This window comes from Humulus lupulus, chromosome X (assembly GCF_963169125.1).
Source record: "Humulus lupulus chromosome X, drHumLupu1.1, whole genome shotgun sequence".
Lineage (NCBI taxonomy): Eukaryota > Viridiplantae > Streptophyta > Magnoliopsida > Rosales > Cannabaceae > Humulus > Humulus lupulus.
The window spans coordinates 196,484,570-196,508,143 of record NC_084802.1 but is presented as its reverse complement, the minus strand read 5'-3'; the positions used below and the strand labels follow the sequence as shown (position 1 = coordinate 196,508,143).

Here is a 23,574-nt window from a genome sequence, read left to right as displayed (position 1 = left end):
TTTTTAATTTTAAAAAGAATGATGTGGAATTTCTCTTTAATATGTGGCCCAATAAATTATAGGCATGTGTATCCACACTAACAGTTAACAGCCACAACAAACGGAGACATTAGATTTTCTAATGGAACGAGGGATTGGGAGGTTTCACCAACAAAAAAAAAAGAATGGGGGTTAAGTGTAGCAAATGATAAATATAAGGGGGTTTTGCCGCTAATTATCCAAAAAAAAATATACATTTCAGATCAACAAGTTACATAATTTACCCAATGCCTAACTAAGAAACATAAATCAAATTTCAGGAAAATACTCTAACACAAAACAAAGACCAATTTTCACATCTCTCAACAATTTCAATATTCCGTCAACTTCTTTTTCTATTTTTTCAGCCATAATTTTTAGTTCCTTAACATTAGCTTCAATCTCCTCCAACCTTATAAACAACCCTCCCAAATCATTCTTACATCTTTCACCATGTGTAAGGGATGAGGGTCTACCCATCTAATAAACCCACATCCATCAATCACATTTCTTTGGAAAAAAAAATTCAGAACCAATAATCCCAATAAATGTAAATCCATAAATTTACAACAAACTTTGTATCTTCGGCACCCATAAAACCTTTTAATCAAATTGTCCAGTATCCATGTTGTGCGTGGTATAGACTCAAACCCACAATTACAAAGAGTCTACTCCATTCAAGCACTTCTTCATCCCTTCTACCACCATTCATTGAATTACTAGAATAAAACATATGTGGCGGCTGGGCAAGAGAAATGGAGCAATAGATAGAGGCAGAATGTGAGAACGACAGTCAAGAAAAGAGGACAAAAACGAAGAAATATGGTTCTGAGCTAATATATAACGTAAACCAATATATAAAAAATTAATTTTAATTTTATTTTTGTTAATATATAAAAAATAGCCAAATAAGAGGATATAAGGGCCTACATATTACGCCAATTTATGGGATAAATTACTATATTATCATTACGTGATAAAAAATGGATAGAATTGGACAGAAATCTTACTTTATAACATTATAAATAGATCGGCCTAATTTTGAATGTAAAAAAAAATCAAGAGAGGTGTAGGTCATAATTTGACAATAAAATTCCTAAATAGCCAATTTAAAAAGAAGGAAACACAAACAAAACAATAGAAGGAATGTTAGGTTGTTTAGCAAACTCGGAAACACGTTTTTAAGGCGGTGGCATGGTAGTTCAGCCAAAAAAAAGATAAAACAGTGGGGAATGGTAATAAGCATGATCGGCTACTGATAAAAGAAAAAAAGAAAGAGGCATCACGTGCTTTCAACGTGACTTGGCTTGGTCTAACAAAAGAGTGTATACCCTTACACGTGGAGCTTCCACGACGAACCTCAAATGGCCCTCTTCGACTTCGAACTATCAATAAACAACACAATGAAACTAAACTAAGCTAAACTAATCAAACCCTCCCAGCTAGCTCCTTTTCTCTTTTCTTTTTAATTTAGAAAAAAATCAAAATCTTCTGGCGATGATTTCTCAGTTCTTCGTGCTATCTCAGAGAGGTGATAATATCTGTAACGCCCTAAACTCCAGGGACCGTTACGGTGTGCCTTGTAAACAGTGCTAAACTCGCTAATCGAGTCATTTGGCCAAAATCGTGTAACTAAGTATGATTAGCAGTTTAGGAATTAAAATTTTTGGTTAAGATGTAACGCTTCATTAGAAAGTTTATTATATACATTGAGATTCCAAAAATATAATTTCAGAGTCTACTACCAGAAAACATTTACAATAGGCCGATCTAAGCGGCAAGACAGGGTTTAACCCTAGTTCCTCTTCAAACCTCGGCTGTGGTGGTCGAGTAGCTACATATGTACACATCATCACCTAAGCTCTCCAACTCAAGGATGGTCCAGCTTTCTTTTACCTTTACCTGCACCACATAGCACCCGTTAGCCGAAGCCCAGGAAGAAAACTTAATATGCTCATGAACAGTTATAACATGTCATCAGATCATAAGACACACACCTAGCAGATATAGCCCTATTCAAGCAGGCAAATAAATCCACGTAATGTTGAGTATAACACATAAACCAATGACCATAATAGTCATCCAGGGATTTTAGCCCCAAATAGACGAGTGACAGTTGTACTAGTCACTGAGGTGGGTTCTGTTCCCAATAGCCATGTGACATTAGGGTCACCGGGGCTTATAGATAAGTGATCCTTTCACTAGCTTAAACAAGATAGGTATCTAGTGAAATAGTCACCAGCATAAACCTATCGAGTAGATAAGTGATCCTTTCACTAGCTTGGATAGGATAGGTGCATGATGATTAGTCACCAACAGAACCTTCCTCATGACCATAGAGTCATAACCCTGGAACATCGTTCCCTAGCCATGTGACAAGCAGTCACCTAGGCCTTAGGCCTTGGCTCTAAGTAACTAGTCTTAGACTAGCCAAGCGCTTATAAGTTCATCGACCTTAGGGTCGGTCCAGCGTTAATGTCTTAGAGCCATTCAACGGTGATATCGATTAGATCTAATCTTCATTCGGCCTTGCGTTCAGGACGCTATTGCCGTTTCTGACTCTTAGGTCAATATCCTGTACTAGTCAGTACCATAGACAAGTAAGCAATGCCACCGAACATATATCATATATCCAATATTCGAATACAGGGCATTTAGCATGCTTACTTAACAATTACTAGCATAATTAGGACCATGCATAAACACAGAGGCTCAATCTCTGAACATTCTCATATTCAATAATCATAGCATGCCTTAATCACATATTTCTCGTTCATCACATGCATCGTATTTAAACATCCAACATCCATCAAGAATAACCATGCATCTCACATTTAATAATCCAACATGCATCAATAATAACCATGCATGTTATACATACACAGGGTGCAGTTTTCTTACCTCAGATTCGAGCTAGAGTGAATAAAAGAGCGACCCTTGAGAACGATCAACTTTTAGTCCTTTAGCGGTCACCTAGTCATAACCCAATACGGGACACCATCAATAAAATGATAATCAAGGGTTCCCAAACCAAGATCTAGCCTCCGGGTCATCAATCCCCACTAATCTGGGTAGTAGGAACAATCTCGAGGCCTAAAACCAAGTTCCCAGGGCCAAAACACACAAACGGGCTCAACCCTGCTAAAGGGATGCGACCCTAGCACCTTGGGCCGCGGCCCCCAGCCAGCAGCAAGGGTCGTGGCGCCCAACACCAAGGGCCGTGGCACCCAGCAAGGGCGAAACTGCTCCACCTACTTCTTCGAGCTAGGGCCGCGGCCCCCAACGTAGAGCCATCCCCAAACACGATATCCAACATCCCAAAGCCTCCAAAATCATGCCTAAACATTACCAAATCATCAAATCAAATTTCCCAAGCTTCCCAATGATCCAAAACCATTATATCCCAAGGCTCGAATGAACCAAAAACACAACGATACACAAAAGCTAATTCTAAGCTTAGAAACTCTAAAAACTCAAAGCTTAAACTTAGATTACCTTCGATTGGGTTGTTTTCCATCGAATCCTTTGATTAAGAAGCTTCTAATCTTTCCTAAGATCATTGTGCCTTGATCCTCGCTTGATTCTGACTCCTAGAACTCAAGATTTCTTCAAAAAGGCTTCAGACGATAAAATGAGCTAACGAAGGAAAGAGGAAATATTTTCTAATGTACGTTCTATCTGACGAGCTACTTCAAGCTTAAGTAACCTCAAATAAAACCTAGTGCTCGGGGTCCCGAAAACACCCCCGATGGCATTATAGTCAAAACTTCCAGAATTTCCTCCTGACCTCAAATACTCCCAATTTATCATCAAATAAACTTTCTTATTACCCAATAATTGACCCCGTTATGATGAAATCGCTAACTCATAATATAAGATCATCTCATGCCGAATAGCTCGAATATATCTCCATAATAATGAAATCTCATTCATAAACTACAATATGCACCCAAATATACAAATATGCCCTCAATGGGCCAAATTACCAAAATGCCCTTATACTTATAAATACACCCATATGCATGAATTTACCATCATATAATAATATAATTCACATAAACATACATATGATCATTAAATAGCATCATAATTCAGTTATGGCCCTCCTGGCCTCGTAATCAAGGTCCTAACCCTTATTAGGAAATTCGGGGCATTACAATATCGTCTTCCGGGACTGTGAGTCTTCTTCTTCCTCCTCTGATTTTGATTTTAGTCTCAATTCAAGAATTATTTTTAATTGCATAGTTCATATAGGAATAAGATCTAACAATAATTGGGATTAGGTGTCTCATATTCATCATAATTAGTTTGAAGAACTTTAGTTCTATTCTGTTGGTTTCAAATTCGATATGCATTGTTGAATGCATGCAGATCGCGGTGAAGTTCAAAAGGGAAGTGGTGAGATTTTCTTTTGCAAAGTAAAATTCTAGAAGGAAGATGGAGAAGGGGACGCTCCACCTGTATTTGTAGGTATTTAGAACCCTTGATTATATAAATGTATATATATTTATATGTGAAGAAACACGTTTTCTATTATGAGGAATTGTTTATGTTCCTTTCAATCTGAGTTTTTATAGCTTAGTATAGTGTCAGGGAAGGAAACATTATTTTAAGCTCTGCATCATTTTCTGACATTTTTCTCATCTGTATTGCCCCGTAGAATGTAGATGGTGTAAATTTCTTTCACGTGGAGGTTGTCAGGTGGTTATTTGTTGCTATGACAAGAGTGAACATATATCCTTCTCTTATTTTGGAACTTTTACAAAGGATTGCGTGAGTCATCAAAGATTACCTTGGAATTCTTAATGAAGATTCCTTGAGGAAGAATTTTGTGTTCGTCTATGAGTTTGTTGGATGAAGTCATTGTGAGTAGACCCTCATTTCTTTTAGGAGTCCTTGGATGGAGATGTTCGCCTGTCCATAGATTTAGTAGTCAGTACTATGGAATTTTAACCCATGTTATCTGGCTAGGTTAGTTTGATGTTTGTTATTAGCAAAAAAGAAAAGAACACTCTCACTTGGTAATTTCAGCTCAGAGTACCATATTATAATGATCTCAAATTACAGGGTACGATCATTATCGAGAGAACATAGGGTAGCAAAGCTTTTTGTATTTCATTAAAACACGGGTATAAAATGGGTACATTCTCAAAAAAAAAAAGCTTGTAAAGATTTCTCAGAAGAAATTTGAAATTTAGATGATTGAAATATATGTTTACTAGTGTAGGGCAGTGTGAATTCTTTCTTTGGCTAAGGGTAACTGTCTCATTTCATGCTAGGATTTTGGTTATGTGCAAACAACGTCAACTAAGGTCTTGAAGTCATATTTTCAATGAGCCACTTGTGGTGGAAGCTGCACGTTTACCAACTCTTGGCCTTGCTGCAATTTTTATGGTATTTCAAATTGATAGTTAGCAAAATTGAGGTCCTGTTTTTTGGGTATTCGGTAGTTAACATAGTGTTGCTCACTGCGTAAATGTGAATGTTTGCTGCAAGGTTCCAAAAGAATGCCTGGGACAGCTGTTACAAAGTCCGTTGTGGAAAATGAACTTGGGGGAAGGAAAAGGGAGGAAATCTTTGTGGATGTGATTGAGAAATAAGTATCACATTTAGTTCCAGTGTAAGTTTTGTATTTTATCTTTGACTTCAGTTATTTTTTTATTTAAATATCACTTTAGATAACAATCTTAGAAACTAATCTGAAGTTGTATGACAAAGAATACTATGTGAAGAATGTTTCTCAAACAAATTTATGGGAAGGGTTTGGGGCTGGGGCTGAGTTTGTAAGTAGCATGATATATGTTTCTTTATAGTGTTGTGGTAGACTCCTTGTTGAATGGAATACTAAACTATGGATGACATCATTATCTTGAATAATAAAAAGTGGTCGTGCAAGGATACATCCTCACTTCAGAGATTGATGGAACTATTCAAATGAAGAGCTATCGGATGAGAAACCCAGAAATTCGAGTTGTTCTTTCTGAAGATTTGAGTATAGGACAATATTGAAGGTCAATCTATGGTATTGCAATTTTTCTATAGAAATGTCTTTGGGGGTGTTCTTTAGCCATTTACTTCTTATGTTTCTTTTAGGTTACCAGGTCATTATATATGGAAAGACATGATGGTGGATAAAAGTCGGAATGCCCTATCTTTAGAATTTTTTTTCATTTGAGCTTGGAATTCCGCTGTCTTGGTCTGTACCTAATTTTTTCCTATTGAATTTAAGTCAGCTTGGATAATTGTCTTACACATTAATTAATAAAAATAAATACAAATTTGTTCTTCACTTAACCTTTTCCTTCTTTTTTTTTCTTCAATTATGTGGTCTACTATTCATGATGAGTTTTATCCATGGATGTATTATGTATTTTTAAAATTTTGTATTCTATTTTTTGTGTTTCCTTCTACTGCAGACTATCACTACTACAAAAACACCCTTTTAGGACACTTTTTTAGGGCACTCACTTAGATGCGAGCCCTAAAAATAGCTCCTCGACTTTTTAGGGCTCGCAAAGAATTTCTGTTAGGGCTCGCGAAGCGAGTCCTAAAAACTATGTGTGTCCTAAAAGTTTGAATTGGTTTTTTAACAAACACCTTCTGGACTTTTTAGGACACTCATTGCGAGTCCTTAAAGAATTTTTTTAGGACACGCGGTGCAAGCCCTAAAAACTTATGTGTGTCTTAAAAGTTTGAATTTTAAAAAATCACAAATTCCCTCCAATCCCTCAAATCACTCAATAATATAAATAAAACACAAAAATCACTGAAATAATCACTCTGTAGAGTCCCAAAACTTTACTTAGCCAGTTAGATAGTTGTAGTAGTAGTAGTAGTAGTAGTAGTAGTAGTAGTAGTAGTAGTAGTAGTAGTTGCTAGTAGTAGTTATAGTATGATAGTTAGTGTGGTTTTTGGTTCAAGCCGGGACTTTGTTGAACATTCATAGCAACACTTATAGATTTTATAAGTTTAACCTATAGTTTAAGAATATTAATTATAACATAAGGTTTGATTAATATAGCTGATTATAAAGATGTCATTTATTATACTATAAGGTTTAGATAGAATTAATAAAATCATGACACTTGTTGGTGCATGTTTATTTAAGGATTTAATTATAGTTTAAATAAAAGAAAGTTCTAGAAATCCTAGAATCTTCCAAGGCCATTAAGAGCATGACACTTGTCACACTCTTGTTTATTTGAGGATTTAAGCATTTTAAGAGGATAATTCAAAAATAGAAGTTTCTAGAAGCTCTAGACCTTTCCAGAACTTGCTAGAATCTTGTATTACTCAGTCAAACCTGATTAATCAATTCAAATTAAGCTGATAAAGTGCAATTACGTGTCTAATATTTCAACATATGCCGATATATCGCAGCTATAGGGGGGATATATCGCCACACGGGAGTTATGAAAAACACGTCAACTTTGCACGATCGAAACCACGAGCACTCAGGACATAGGGCCAGGCGATATATCACCTAGGGTGGGTGATATATTGGCCCTAGGACCACTTTTTCAAATGTTGTAGTAACCGAGCTTGATTCATTCCTTAACCTCTTGACTAGCCTCTGAATGTTTTGACCGAGTCTTCAGCACCTGTTGAACGAATATTCAAATATTTTTCAATTAATATTCATTATATTATCCAAACTAAAAGGAGGTAGTTTCACTCCTTGAACTCTATAAATAGGACCTAGTACCCAGCCATTTTTCTCATTCTTCAAGCTGGGTTCAGAGCCTTCAAGCTACTAGGATTACTATAGAGTGATAAACACTTGGGTTGGGATAAAAGCTTTATCATCCTAAGCTTTATAAACACTTGGGAAGTGAGTTATAGAGTGTGCTTTCAATATCGAGGTGTAGATCGGTTCTAGTACATCCAAAGGTATTCTTATTCGCAAGTTCATTTCTCTATGGTTCTTTAGTTTTCCTTAGTATTCTTTACTCAAATCCTAACTCGTTGTTTTCAATTCTTGGTTAGGTATATAAGTTCTTTGAACTTAAGGTTTCTTTTCGGTAAGCTTCTTCTTGATGGTTTAGTTCCTTTCTTTATCATCTCTTATCTTTAGAAATACTCACCATTCTTATTGTTGGTTTTAGGAGTGTTCCAAATCCCGTCCTTGTTCTCAAATATCCCGGTGTTGGTAAGGAAAATAGGATAGAATTTTATATGTTTATATGATATGTTATGCTTATGTTATGTTATCTTAAGTTTACATTATGTATAGTATATAGTCCTTGGGCATATGACTTGTCTAGCTAGCAAGCCCCAATAATTTATGGGCATATGACTTTCTTGGCTAGCAAGCCCCACAAATCTATGGGCATATGACTTGCTTAGCTAACAAGCCCCAAGAGGTATGGTGGCCATTGTAGTTTATAGAATATATGTTTTATAGTACATGTTTATGATATAGTTCTATGTATATGCTTATATGAGTTAGTAGATTTTTCCTTGCCGGGCATTAGGCTCATTCCTTTATTTTTATGTATGCAGGAAAATAGATATGGCAGCGGAAGGATTCTTGGTAGCTTGGTTTGTGTATTAAGGATGAAGGGATTCGATGGACTGCATGACGATTTGAGGACGACGTTATTTTTAGTCTCTGTAAATTATGTTTTTATGTATTTTCTTCATTTAGCTTTGTAAACAATTTCCTGTAGTTTAAAGTTTTGTTTTATTTTTAAAACAATGGAATCCCATATCACTCATTTATGTATTTCAATCTTTACTTTGGAGTTTTTAATAAAATTATGATTATTTCTTATGTATGTTTTCTAAAAAATAGTGGCTATGTCTAGTAGTTTTAATGCTCCAAGGTCTTAGAATTAGTTGGGTCCTTACACACTCTCTCTCCCCTCGGTTCTGTCTCTCTCTCCCGAAACTCCCTCTCTCTCTCTAGCTCGTCTCTACCAAGGCCAAACGACCGCCTTGCTTTCGTCGCCGAACGCCACGCACTGCCTCCCTAAACCTCCAACCCCAAGAGCTCAGCCCCTCACGTGCCGCCTATGGCCCTCAAAATGCTTGTCAAAGTTTATGCGCTTTTGGGTTTTCCCAAACTTTCCAACCACTTTCCGGCCACCTCGAGCCACCACGAGATGAACCAACATCACCACCATATTCCCTGCATCTTGGGCTTCGCCCACTAAAAAATTAAACCCAATGGGCACCATGGAATGGTGGAACCGCCACTTACTTCGACCATTCTTTTAGGGCTCGAGTCAATTCTTTTATGGCTCACTTTAGGTCTTGCAACACGAGTCCTAAAAAATCTCAATTTGTAAGGCTCTCAAATAGAGGACTCGCGCCCCGCGAGTCATAAAAAGCCTTTTTTGTTGTAGTGTATAGCTCATCTGGAGGGGGGCTGTTGTACTGGATGACTATAACTTTCATGAGTCTGTACGCCTTGATAGTTTTGACGTTGAAAGAACGCTGACCCTGGTGAGTCCTGCTGAGAATGGAGGATTGTGCTTCTGAAGTCTCTTTACCTACTTTAGGCTTACGTTTAAGGTATCTTATGTTTACAGATACCTCCAAATGGTGAATTTCCTATGATGAATTACCGCATAACTCAGGAATTTAAGCCTCCCTTTCGTATTAATGCTTTCATTGAAGAAGCAGGACCCCTGAAGGTGAGTAAAATTGTTTACTCATCATAATAGCAGTACCTTTGGAAATATTTTACCTTATAATAGTTCATATATTTTAGGCATAAGTGATTATGAAAGTTCGTGACGAATTCCCTTCGAGCGTCAGTGAAAAGACAGTTCTGGTACAGATGCCAATACCAGCTTATACAACGAGGTAATTCTTTGGTGGGTGGGGTGGGGGATTATAGGTAACAATTATTAAAAAAAGTTTGAGAGATCTTGTTTTGTTCAAGTTGTGCATTTAAGACAATTAGTGTAAAAAAAAAAAAAAGCTCAAAATGGATGCGGTTTGTCAGTCACTTTTAGTTCATTAATGTGGTTTGGCAGTCACTGATGTCATCCTACTACTGAGTTTTTCTGTTTTTAATTTTTTTTTATTATGCTTTTCATTGCACAAAATTGAAAGAACTACATTAGAAACTAAGGTGATATTTGGTTGAAGAGAATGAAAATGGAGGAATAGAAATGAGAATGAAAAAATGAATAAGAATGGAATAGAATAAAAATTAATTTGAATAAAATAAATTGATAAAAAAAATAAAAAAATTTCCAATATTGCATTGAAATGGTCTTTCCTATTATTTTCAAATGAAATAGTCATTCCACCAAAATGGTGAAAAACCATCCCATTGCAATGACATTCCAATACTCTAAAATGCAACCAAACAAAAACAAAAGAATAAAATGAAAATTGATTCATTTCCATTTAATTACTCCAACCAAACATCACCTGAAATATAACCAAACGAAGAAATAGAATGTAATGAGACTGCTGCAGTAATCATTTATATATATATATATTATTCTGTGAATATACAACTACAAATAGGGTCCAATAGACTCTGTACACGTTGCTATAAACTTCTAACAGAAAATATTCTGAATAACAAGAATTTGTTATAGAAGGTGATTTGCTCATCTTGTGATCCTGGCTGAATATTCTAGAGAGTATTTGAGTCATCAAGAATGTCTAGTGTAGGCACTGATCTAGCAGCTGATGTGGTTTCTTTTACACCTCCCATCAAACAAAAGGGTGATGACAACACTCCAAGTTTGGAAACCAAAAACTGAAATCGAGTGTGGGAGAGACTCTTGGTAAGGCAGTCAGCTACTTGGTCTGTAGAGGGAATGTATCAAACTTCAAGTTCTTTCTTTAATAATTTGTCGCGTACAAATTGTACATCAAGCTCAATGTGTTTCATCCTTGCATGATACACTGGATTTGATGCTAAAGCACTTGCACTAACATTATCACACCAGGTGATTGGTTTCTAAATAACAGGAAACTTCAGCTCCCGTAACAAGGACTCAATCCACGCAATCTCAGCAGTAACTTCAGCTAAGGCTCTGTATTCGGATACAGTGCTGGACCTTGACACAACAGCATGTTTCTTAGAGGACCATGACACCAATGTGTTGTCAAGATAGGCACAATACCCACCCACTGAACGTCTATCATCTGGGCAGCAAGCCCAATCGGCATCTGAATATCCTGTTATATTCAAACTCTCACTGTAAGCAATGTGAAGACCAACATTAGCATTGCCTTTCAGGTATCGCATAATTCTTTTTGCAGCACTCCAATGTGTGTTGGTTGGTTCTTGAAGGAATTGACTCAGTTTGTTTACTAAGTATGCTATGTCCGGTCTTGTGTGACAAAGATATTGAAGGGCACCTATACGACTTCGGTAGTGAGTTAGATTTTGCAAGAGCTCTCCATTTGTCCGAGATATTGGCCTTCCCACAGTCATAGGAGTGGGGACTGGTTTCAGAATCTTCATGCCAAACTTAGTCAAAAGTTCTTCAATGTATTTGGTCTGAGTCAAATATAGCCCAGTGTCATCTCGGTGAACCTCTATACCAAGGAAGAAGTTTAGAGGTCCGAGATCTTTGAGGGTGAAGCTTTTATTGAGAGCAGCTATGAACCCTTGTACTGCTTTGGAATTATTCCCTGTGATGATAATATCGTCCACATATATGAGGACTAATATCTTGATCTTGTCATGAGTATAAAAGAACAACGAATTATCTACCTTCGAGTTAATGAAGTTCCATGAAACCAAGGTTTGTTTGAGTCTATCGAACCATGCACGAGGTGCTTGTTTCAATCCATATAATTACTTGTGGAGTTTTCACACATGGTGAGGCTTATCTTGATCTTCAAAACCCTGTGGCTAGGCCATAAAAACATCTTCCTCAAGGCTGCCATTTAAGAAGCCATTATTGATATTGTAACGCCCTGGATAGCCAAGACCGTTACACTGTGTGTTTATTAAGTGCTAGACTTGCTAACCAAGTCATTTAAATAAAATCGTGTTATTGAAACTATTAAGGAACTAGGGTTAAAAGCGTTTTGGTTTCAAAAGCCACATTTTCATTAAAAAAAAACATTGCTTATTTACACGGGATCCCAAAAATATCAGTTTAAAGGCCGTTTACAAAAGTTACAAGGTTCAAATACATTAACCAGCCATACTAAGGCAAAACGAGCAGTTAGGTAGATCCCTGTCCTGACTCACTCCTCGACCATAGTGATCGAACAGCTGGCTATGTACATTTCACTTCGGAGCTCTCCACCTCAGGCTTGGTCCAGCTTGCCCTTGCCTTTACCTACACCACGTAGCACCCGTGAGCCAAGGCCCAACAAGAAACCACAACAACAACAACAACAGAGCATGAACAATTAACAGACAAGTCAACATCTCACATTGCATCACATATACTCACATATATCATCAGTCAGTATAATAAAGTATTCCACATACTAGGCATTTCAGTTCATAATATTCACAATTCACAAAGGATAACCAGGGCTAGCGCCCTTAGGCCGCTCCCTCCGTTATCCAGCTGTTCTTGGCTCCCAGTGGCCAATTCGCGCCCTATGTGCTAAAATCATGTACGGCACTCTTAGACCGCTTTTACATGTCCCATGGCATAATACCAACGTTGACACGATATGTCTTTTGGGAGCACTTAGTCCCATCACAATCATACAACCGGGTGCAGTTTTTTACCTTTCAATTCACTAGTTCCCGATGCCTCGAAGCCGCGAGCACGGTCCTCTACCCCGAGCCTCTCCAAAGACCTAATCACAACACAAATGAAACTTCCTTTGTCACTAATCAATCCAAAACTATTTTCCGGAACCAATTCCACACTCTCGGAACCCCCAAATCCCTAGAACAATGCACCGAAGGCATCCCCCGAACCCCCGGAGAAAAGGCTCAAAATTGCAAATTCCCATGTCTGAAATTGGCCTAGCACCGCGGCGCTGCCCTATAGGGCCGTGGCACCCAGCAAGTCAGAGAGCACACTCTGCCCAAAAACAGCCTTGCACCGCGACGCCCAAGAACAGGGCGGCGCCGCTCCTTCGCGAACCCAGATTTATGGGTTTTTCCTTACGTTTTTCCCGAACCCAAATCATTCCAAACCATCCCAAATTCATACCTAAGCCCCAAAACCAACTCAAAACCCCTAATAGACCACACAACAACCTAGAAACGTCATCCCCTAGCTCAATTACACAATCATTCCCAAAATTCACTCTTGAGTTCCATGCCTTAGTAACTCAAACCAGAAAGTTGAAAGCTTAAACCTAAACCCAAGCCACACTTCAAATTCCTTAATTCATAACAGAAATAAGCTTTACAATTACACAAAATTCTTACCTTGAATGGAGAGTCCAACTTCTAGCTTCAAACCACCTTCTCTTTTGATTATTCCAACTCTAAATTTATGCAAAACCAGCCACCAACTTGTTTCAATTCATGCTTATCTTCTAAAAACCAAACTTGAAACTTAAGCAAATCATAGCTAAGTGCTTACCTCTGAGTATCCTTGGCCTAGGCTTGATTGATAACTTCAAACCCCCTTGATTCTCCTTCCAAGAGCCAAATTCAGCTTCCCTCTTCTATCTTTCTTTTGCTCTATTTCTAGGTCTCCCAAAATTCAGCATAAACCAATACCCAAAGTGTTATACGTATTGTATTTTCCTTCAGCTGAAATTCACCTATTCACTGCCAAAAGACCACTCTATCCCTCCATAAATATCCATTTCTAACTAAACCTCAAGGGCACACTTGTCTTTTACTTACTTTACAGTTCTACCACTTTTCCAACAAAACCTGTTACTCTCTATGGTTACTAACAGTTACACAAGTTACCAAATCACCAGTTACCATTATCTAGCTTTCTAGGACCGTCTCGGCACGTGCAACACATTGATATCACCACACCCACGTGGTACAAATCACATAGCATAATTATCACATAACATAATACACATAGTCATATAACATGCTTTAAATCATAGTCATGCATCTTAATCATTGAAATCACACATAGTTCCCATTATGCCCTCCAGGCACACTAATCAAGGCCCTTAAGCCTAATTAGTGAATTTGGGTCGTTACAGATATCGAGCTGTCTAATCTCCCTATAGGACAGCTATTGTAAGCATTATCCGAACAATGAAGGCTTTTACCACAGGGCTGAATGTCTCACCAAAATCGATGTCGAGCCGTTGGTGAAAGCCCTTAGCAACTAGTCGAGCTTTGAACTGCTGAAAGGAACCATTAGAATTGGTTTTTACTTTGAAAACCCACTTGTTGCCGACAAGATTGTAATGATCTTGGTGAGGGACAAGAGTCCAAGTTTTGTTGTCTATCAAGGCACGAAATTCCTCTTGCATAGCAGCTCCCAAACCTTCATGTTGTAAGGCATCATCTAAAGTGGCAGGTCATCACTATTGAGAGTCCATTTTGCTTGGCCAAGATACACTTTTTTTTTCTACATCCAATCCTTTCACCCATTTACCATTGCGTGAGTCAGTTTGGGCGGAGCTGGAGGTTGAGGTGAGTGCGAGCTGCTAGAAGATAACTGAGAACCAATAGGTGAAGCAACAGGGCAAGTAGCGTTAGGTGTACAAGGTAAACGCGAGGAAGGTGAGGAACATGATACCTGAGTTTGACTAGAAGAGGAGACGAAAGGTGGTGCTACTGCAGGGGCGTCGTCAGTAAGAGTACTGCCGGTATGTACAGGTTCAGGTGCAACCCATTTTGGAAAGGGAAATCAGAGTCGTTGAAAGTGACATGGCGAGAAATATACACTCTCCCCGTTGAGCTAAGGCACTTGTACCCGTTAAAGGTTTCACTAAACCCCAGATTGACACACTTGAGAGCACGAAATTGGAACTTGTGGGTGTTGTAAGAGTGTAGGCACGGGAAACAGGCTGCACCAAACACGCGAAGAGAGCTGTAATCTGGCTATTTAGACAGCAGTAGGACTTCAAAAGGTAACTTGTTTTCTAGGACTGGTGTGGGAAGTCTATTGATCTAATAGATTGAATTTTGGAAGGCATCAACCCAAAATTTCAGTGGCATTGCCGCTTGGGCAAGTAACGTAAGACCCATCTCCACAATGTGCCTATGCTTGCGTTCAGCTCTTCCGTTCTGAGCAGAAGTATGTGGACAGGAGTGTTGAAAGACAACACCATGGTCATGCAAGAATTGAGAGAAAGAAAGGTATTCCCCTCCCCAATCAGATCTGATTGTTTTTATTTTCCTATCAAACTGAGTTTCAACGAGTTTCTTGAATTCAATAAAAGCAGCTAGAGCCTCCGATTTTGCTCGTAATAGATAAATCCAAGTGAAGCGGCTAAAATCATCAATAAAGTGAATATAAAATTTGTATTTGGTATTAGACAAAATCGGTGCTGGACCCCAAAGGTCCGTGTGAATTAGAACTAGTGCATGAGAGGCTCTAGTAATAGATGTTTTAAATGGAAGAGCATGAGATTTTCCCATTTGACAAGCATCATAGAAATGTACAAAAGTATTGAGCAACGATTTTTCATTCATTTTCAGTAAAACTTGATTTAAAACTCGAAAAGAAGGGTGGCCTAGTCTCCTATGTCATACATCATTCTTGGAAATACATAACAGTTCAGACTGAGCTGTTTGATCTACATTATTCTTAAGGGCTGAACTAAGTAGACACTTGGGAACATGGCTGGTTAGAAGGGAAGAGTGCAACTGGGAAATGGAAGTTGGGATGTGAAACTTGCAGAGACCATCTTTAGGACGCCCTTGAAGTAGCACTGCCCCTGTCACCTTGTCCTTCACACAACAAAAATCATAATGAAACTCAATGAGAACATTATTTTCTGAGGTTAATCTTGAAACACTTATAAGGTTTTTGGTGATTTGTGGGACATGAAGTAAGTGCTTAAGAACAAGGGGGTTAAGCGAATGAGTGTCACTACAAGAAAATGGGGTCTTTACCTACCAATTGTAAGTGTAGGTAAAACTAGCCTAATGGTGGGTAATATGGTTTACCTACCAATATTGAATTGGTAGAGATTGGTAGGTAAAAGTTAGTGGGGAAAGAGTCTTTACCTACACTTATTAACACTGGTAGGTAAAAGAATCAGTGGACCCCACTAAGTTCTAAATCAATTGATGAGTCATCAGATGACGTGTTTGATGACATGGCATCCTACGTGTATGCTGACATGGTTTTTGTAGTTTTACGTATCTGATGACGTGGCGTCCTGCGTGGCATCCTACGTGACATTCTGCGTGGCATCATATGTGGCATCCTACGTGGTATCATTTTATTAGCCCACATAGCATTATTTTATTGGTTTGTTACACAATTTATATTTTGTTCAAATTTAATGGTTATGTGTAGGTAAAAGATAATAATAGTTATTTGTAAATGTTCTATATTAGAAATAAACTAGAAAAAAACCATTCAATAATAAAATGTTTAATGCTAAAATTCTTTATAATGTTCAATACTAAAATAAGTCATAAAGTTATCATTTTAAGGTTACCCCTACCAAAATAAAAAAAACTTCATAAAGTTCATTCCTTAGTAAATTAATGTAAACAAACTAAGAATCATCTTGTGACTCCCGAACTGAAATAGATGGCGACTCTCTTAAATTTGCATCTGAAGCTTGGTCTGTTGGAGGTGGTGGAGGCGGGGCCGTCAAATTGTTATGACGAAGTATATCCATAACTACACTAAGTTGTTCGCTAGTAGCATTAAGGCGGGAAGTTGTATCATTAAGTCGTTCAAGTAACTCTTCATAAGTTAGTTGATTACCCACACTATTTTCACGATGTGAAGTAGAAGTTGTGACACTAGGAGACCGCCCCCACCCTCGCAAGTATACCGAATCACGTCCAAGTACACGCTCCATAATCTCTTTATCAGACAGTTCTTCTGGAGGATGTTGACCCCTTAACTCCATCATTTTATCCTAATATGTGACAGGACGAAGTTTCAGCTTCTTTTTGCGAACATCATTAATCATGTCCCGTATTCCCAGCCAAATCAAAGAGTCCACAATTTGATAGGACAGCTAGATATTGTGAGCATAAAAAACATTAGAAGATACAACAGATCTTGGAAGAAAAAATGCAATAGAATGGCAGCTATCATAAATGTCTAATTATAATAATCAAAGACTCACTCTATATCCAGCTTGTTGCTTGACACGGGACAAAGGATGTGGGAATTCACTAGTTGGCCTGCTGGGAATAGATAACAAAAATAGTACAGATTATAATCTATTAACTATATAAAGAGTAACCAGATTGAACCCAAAAATGGACTCTTAAAAAATCTTTATCCACAACAGTAAAAACAATATAAACTTTATAGGATCCCATTACTAAAATAAGACTTACGTCCAGGGCATTGTGAAAAATATATGAATCGGTACTTTTAGTGCTTCTGCCACATGTGTATACCCTAAAGAAGCATTTATTAAACATAAGTATCTTGAGAAACATAAACAAAGAAATCTAAAATGGCTCCTTATCGGAACAACATAAATTACTAATATATAGAAAACTAATGACAGAATAAACTTGTAAATCAGCAAACAACACAACGTAGAGGTTTAATTTAACCAGTTCACAAGTATCTAAATATGGTTTCTTTTGTTCTGGTCAATTATGAAGTATCTCATTTTACTCGAAGAAGGCATTATTGTGATTTTCACCAAAATATTCAATTATAACCTCCTCCCATCTAGCATATTTATGAATCTTAACAAAATTGGCAATAAAGATGGACACCTAACAGAACAATACGTATTCTATTTTGTGCTTTTTTTAAAAGAGGTCATGAATTGGATAGAGACTTACAAAACCATTTCATAATAGTTCCATTTCAATCATATCATAACATTGTTTAAACAGTTGAAACAATACAAACTTTTTTTTTCATAAACTAAGTTTGTATTGTTCTGACTGTTGTGGATCTGTTATTTTGTCATGATAGCATACTAAGCAATAGAAAGTTCCTCAATAGCTTTACTAAGTACAAGTCCTGTCCAGACAACTTGATTTTTTTGGTTTATAATGCCCATCCTATTTCTTATTCACAAAATTCATTTCTAATATAGACATGCTTCCAAGTTCCCTTCTCTTCCCCCAAAAAAATCTGCTTAACTTCAAGATCACAATTGAAATATAAATCCTTATGGAAAAAGATGTTTTTAAAAAAAGAATCCCTCGATAGAAATGTTTTTATATAAATACATTTACATGTGAAGAAAAAAAACCCATAAATAAGAAGAGCTTACCATAGGCTGGGGGGTTTGCAATGATTGCATCTGCTTTAAACGGAATACCAGAATCCATATCAGGTTCTTTACAAGCTGGAAGTAGAGAGTATATAACTTCCTTCATTTGATTTCTTTGTACAGGTATCTCAGATGGTCTTGATGGCAAGAAACCTTTATTTTTAACCATATCTGTAGAAAGATAAATTTTTTAAATCAAACTGAGTTGAATAGTGAACATAGATTACTGCCTAATTATTTGGCAAAAGGTCCGACTATATTCACAACAGGGAAGGCTTAGTTATATATTATTACAATCCATAATACTGCACTTATTGTGTGGGACACTCAGCACACAATGAGACATTAATAATGCACGTATATCGATTGTCCAATAAACAAGCTTCTTTAACTTTCAGGGGAACGTCACTTAGCTCTGGAGTTTTTTTTTTGTTATTATTATTATTTAATTTTGTTTCTTCTTTTTCATTTTTCTTTTTCACTTCAATATTAGGACCAAGTAAGTAAACAAATATTGCGTACTGGTACATACAACCAGCAAGAACTTTTGGGTCACCGCCTAAAGGGTAAAACTCCAATCCAGCTGTCAAGACAAACTCTTTGAAATTTGAGTGAGTTGCTAATCTAACACGATGGCCATAGTCCTGCATACAAACAAATAAAAGGGTGCAGAGTGGTATCTCAACTCTACTAAGAATACTTCCACTACATGCACAAATAAAAGGGTGCAGAGTGGTATCCAGATAGATATATAACATCACCTCACATCTCATCTCCTATACACATAAATGATTGTCTTTCTAATCTCCTCTGTTCATAATAAAGAGTCCAATATGACACAATTAGCAATCTGTTTTTAATGCTTGTGTCTTTGTCACATATACATGATTTGGAGCAAAGATTAGCAAAACAAAAACAAGTATAATGTTTGCAATTTCAATAACTAGTTGGCCGATCAATTACCATAGCTCCTAAAAAAACAAGAGGACGCAAACTTTTGTAGGGAATCAAAATATGGCTCTGAAAAATAAAATAACGGTAATGCATAGAGGCAGAGGTACATGATTAGAATGGGCAGAATGGATCATACATCATCTTGATAATCTATACACACCCCATAAAAAAATCTGATTAAAAAAAAAAGCTATAATAATAACTCAATTTACTCATATATCTCACTGAAGCATTCCATCAAACAGTTATTATGCATAGGTTAAGCACACCATATCACATAAAAAAGCTGATGAAACTAAAATATGATTATAAGAAAACAGAGCTTAAGCAAGGTAATGTAACAAGACAGAGCACAAAAATTATTGATTCAAATCAAATTAGATTACTGCTCAAATAAAAAAATAAATACTCAAACCACAATATCAATAGCCGACTCATTTTTATTCTGAAACACACCATATCACATATTATTATTATCATATTTGCAATGATAAAACTAATGAAACGAAATCAATGATTCAGTGATAAACAAAACAGAAAGAGAAATTGAAGGAAAGATGATAAGTAGAGTGAGAACTTGTGGATTATTTTTTAAAAAAACTTGTGGAGTTCTGCATGTTATTACACAGAGAGTCTCTTGATCATGATCATTTCAAAAAAATATACGTATAATAAATAAATTAATATGGTTAGTGAAAAATGATAACCTGTTCTTGGACGATGATTCTTTCATCGGAGGTTATGGAGTCGTGATCATCTTCGTAAGTGGTGACGGTGACGGTGGAAGTCAGAGGAGGAGTAGAAGAAGAAGAACGAAATAAATAATCTAAGCACTCGGTAATGTCACACGAAGTTTTGGGGTCTGGTTCACGTAAAGCCCCGTCGCAGTCTCCATCGAGCCTCCCACGCTAGCCACCTACAAGAGAAAAGGGTGAGACAGAGAGAGGGAGAGAGAAGGAGCTGAGAGGTTAGATGTGAGGGAGATTGAGAGGTGCGGCTGAGAGGAAGAATGAGAAACAAATGAACCCTAATCCCTAAAGCCCCAATCTGATTTTTAGGTCTGTTTTTTTTAATTAAAATTTTCTTATTTAATTAATAAATAAATATATTTTATTTATATTTTTTCCAACTATGTACACACGTGGCATGCCACATGTTATACAATGTGTACACATCATATTATTTACTCCACATAAGCTTCCAAATAAGCATTTATAATAATAAAATAATATAATGAAAATAAAAAATGGGGGGAAAATTGAGCGGGAATGGTTAAAAAATTTCCCTCCATAATATACGTAGGTAAAGATCATTACCTACTGATATTATTGGTAGGTAAAGCTATGTTCCGAAATATAATAAAATGGACTAGCATTTACCTACTAATATTATCTACCAATAAATATTGGTAGGCAAAACATTACTTTCCCTACCAATATATATTGGTAGGTAAAATATTAGTAGGTAAAGATCAGATTTCTTGTAGTGTGTACAAATTGTCAGAACCAACATTTTCTATATGTAGTGCCTTACCAATACCAATGACAACAGATTCTTTACCATTATAACCTGTTGCCGTGGTGAGTTTGGCCAAATCTGAAGTGAGATGGTCACTTGCTCCACTATCAACGTACCAATCAGCATTATCAATGATCTCAGGAGAGGCTACAAGTGCAGTATGAGAAGAGGTTGGTTGTGTCGGAGTGTGATTTGGATCTGAACCCATGTATGCTTCATTGAACCGGTTGTAGCGCACTGCAGCTGTGTGGCCAAGTTTCCCACAAACTTGGCAAGTTGGACGAGAGCCATGACCTCTGCCTCCCCTTCCTTGGGAGCGTTGGCTGAACCCACGATTAGACTGAGGACCACTAGAGGAAAAAGGACGACCCCGTGCAGGGACACCACCACTAGAGGAAGACGGAGGACGTTTGGACGAGGATGATGAGTCAGTCTTGGTGGCCATGTTGGCAGTAACAGAGCCGAGCAACTTGGGCGTGGGTAAGGTATGAAGGCGCTCAAGGCGACTGTCATAGCGAAGGAGCACATTCTGATTCTCTTGCCAGTTGATAGACGGGCGTGCCTCAATGTGAACCAAAATCGACAAGTAGTCGGAGTCCAAGCCATTAAGAACATTAGTCACCAAATGAGATTCAGGGTAGGGACTACCTGCAAGGGCTAGAATTTCTGCCCACACACACATCTGACGTAGATAATTAGCCATGGACTGAGAGCCTTTGCGACCAGTATGAATCTTGGTGCGAACATCATCTTCCTAAGCCTTGAAGTGAGCACCGTAGAGCAACTTGAGAGACCGCCAGAGATCAGCAGTGGATCGGCATCCCATGACTTCTGTGGCAATAACTTCCGTCATGGACCCATAAAGCCCGCCCATAAGAAGCTGGTCATGGACAATCCAGGTATCAAAGTTGGGATTAGGGCGAGGTGGGGTGGGCGTAGTGGCAGAAACAGCAGCAGAGGAGTCAGGTATTGTCTCAGGTGGGCAAGGCAAGGTGTCGTCAACGTACCCAGAGAGTCGTGGCCGCAGATCATTGTAAAAACCATCGTCTTCCAAAGGGAAAAATTGTGGCGGTCGAGCTTAAGAGCAAAAGACTGGGATAAGGTGTTTGTATTGAAGGGAGTAGCTGGAGTAGGGGCAGGGGCCACAGGAACCTTGACGACAGCAGTCACCGGAGTCGTAACAACGACGCTGGTGGAGGTGGAGTCTCTGGAGCTTCAGACATGTTGGTGTAGGCCTAGGGCTTCTGATACCAAGACAAAATATATGCAGAGATGGTATTTTTGGACTAAATTGAAAAAGAAGAAGCAGCTCAAAATGAGACTGGTGCAGTAATATATATATATATATATTATTCTGTGAATATACAATTACAAATAAGGTCCAATAGACTCTTTACACGTTGCTATAAACTTCTAACATAAAATATTCTGAATAACAAGAATTTGTTACAAAAGGTGATTTGCTCATCTCGTGGTCCAGGCTGAATATTCTAGAGTATTTGAGTCATTTGCTGAGTCATCAAGAATGTCTAGTGCAGGTGCTGATCTAGCAGCGATGTGGTTTCTTTTACAAAAACATCACCTGAAATATAACCAAACGAAGAAATAGAATGAAAATTGATTCCATTCCATTATCCCAAAAAAACAGCACCTAAGCTTCTTGGATTGCATTTTGGACCCAGGAGAATTTATTATGTTTTTTCCCCTCTTCATTGTTATCTCATCTGCTTTTAAAAAAAATCCAAGGTAAGTTTTGAGCTGGAACCCGGCACAGATGGAAATATAACCGATTTCAAGGAAGCAAATAAGAGACTTGAGTGGGGTTTAAAGAAGGCAAGAGTTTCTTCTCATTCTCATTGTTTACATATAGGTTATATCTACAACCGTTCTCTCTAAGCTAAGTTGCATGGTTGAGGATTGAAGATTGTTTAAATTTGCGGATTTAGTAATAGAGGGTTTACCTTGTAGATTGTTGGTGGATCTGAACTTACACTTCGTGCAAAACTAACATTTTCTCAATAATCGCATGGTAATTAACCTTATTTTGATATGGTGGTGTATATTACATCCTCTTTTTAATTAAAATATATGTAATATATTTACTTGTAGCACGCTTTTACATCCTCTAGTTCCCTATTTAGGAAATATTGTGAAGGAAGTTGGACCTGTTAGCATGATGTTTTCCATACCCATGTGCAATGCTTCGCAGCTGCAACTAAGCAATGTTTTCACATTTGTTGATCGAGGTTTGGGGATTAAGCTCATAATCCGAACCAGAACATATTGAGGTTGAACTTCATTAAGTATGCTCATCGGGTCAATCCTCGTGCAGGTGAAGTATTTGCAGATAGTGAAGAAGACAAAGACCGACAACCCATACCGATGGGTGCGGTATGTCACAGAATCTAATTCATACGTTGCCTGGTTATGATGCCTCTGTCCTCGTGTTCCTTCTTTTTCTTGCTTTCAATTTTCATTTACACTCCTATACAACGAATGTGCCAGAAAGCATTTTTTTTACTCTTTGTAAATTAAGATATTTGCCTATTTGCTTGGCATAGCATTTCAATCGGCAGAGGATACCCAGGAGCTAAGGTAAACCTAAAGTCAATCTATAGATGCTCCAAATGTTGTGTTCAGATAGCCGGTACCTTATTTCTTTATTCCTAAAACGATCTTAGCTGACCAAGAGCCCTAGTTATAGGAATGTAGGCTGCTATCTTGATATGTGGGATTCGAAGTGTTAACCCAAGTTAGTGGCATGCACAATAGACTTTCTTCGTGGTTGATAATGACTAATGGCACAATCAAAGGACTATGCCATTCTGC

The 23,574-nt window shown here is 37.7% G+C and overlaps 1 long non-coding RNA gene and 1 pseudogene across 2 annotated transcripts; one reads left to right on the top strand and one right to left on the bottom strand.

Annotated features, from left to right (window-relative positions):
- Positions 1 to 1,515: 1,515 nt before the first annotated feature.
- Positions 1,516 to 23,176, top strand: LOC133804976 (AP-4 complex subunit mu-like; annotated as a pseudogene).
- Positions 16,987 to 18,920, bottom strand: LOC133804977 (uncharacterized). 2 transcript variants are annotated; one of them, XR_009878733.1, is made up of 3 exons: positions 18,796 to 18,920; positions 17,155 to 17,212; positions 16,987 to 17,043 (listed from the first exon to the last, which is right to left on the bottom strand). It is a non-coding gene; the product is annotated as an uncharacterized LOC133804977 (long non-coding RNA). The 2 variants fall into 2 exon arrangements; XR_009878732.1 differs by having other exon boundaries at positions 18,806 to 18,920.
- Positions 23,177 to 23,574: the final 398 nt, after the last annotated feature.